The following is a 461-nucleotide window of genomic DNA, read 5'->3' as shown; positions in this document are numbered from 1 at the left end:
ACCAAGCAGGGAAAGGATCAGAACAGCCACAGATGCCTGACAGACCAGCAGAGATAATGGTGTGGACATTCTTTTTTTTTGTATCTGTTCATTGGTCTCTAGCTGTCTGTGTACCCCCATTCTGGTGACTAGAGAGGGTGCCTTGAGTGAATGGAAACCCCACCACCACCCCTGTAGGGTTCTACTACGCATGTGCACAGATCACCTCGAAATTTAAAGTGACAGTTTCCACTTAAAACCAAAACAGCAGTTCAAAATGGCCACAGCCAGCCCTGTGCCCTTTGAATGTATAAATTATTATATATGCCTGAGTGTTTTTTGTTTTAAAAAGCTAAAGTGAATAGAGAGAAATACTGTTAAATGATGGTACATGGAGTTAATTATATTCACTGCAATGAAACCAGGTGTATGACTTATTGAATGAAAAACTGATGATCTGCCCTGTAAACTTTCACTCAATC

Source organism: Chrysochloris asiatica, unplaced genomic scaffold (assembly GCF_000296735.1).
Source record: "Chrysochloris asiatica unplaced genomic scaffold, ChrAsi1.0 scaffold00002, whole genome shotgun sequence".
NCBI lineage: Eukaryota > Metazoa > Chordata > Mammalia > Afrosoricida > Chrysochloridae > Chrysochloris > Chrysochloris asiatica.
The sequence above is the reverse complement of the archived record's forward strand: the minus strand, read 5'-3'. Positions refer to the sequence as shown.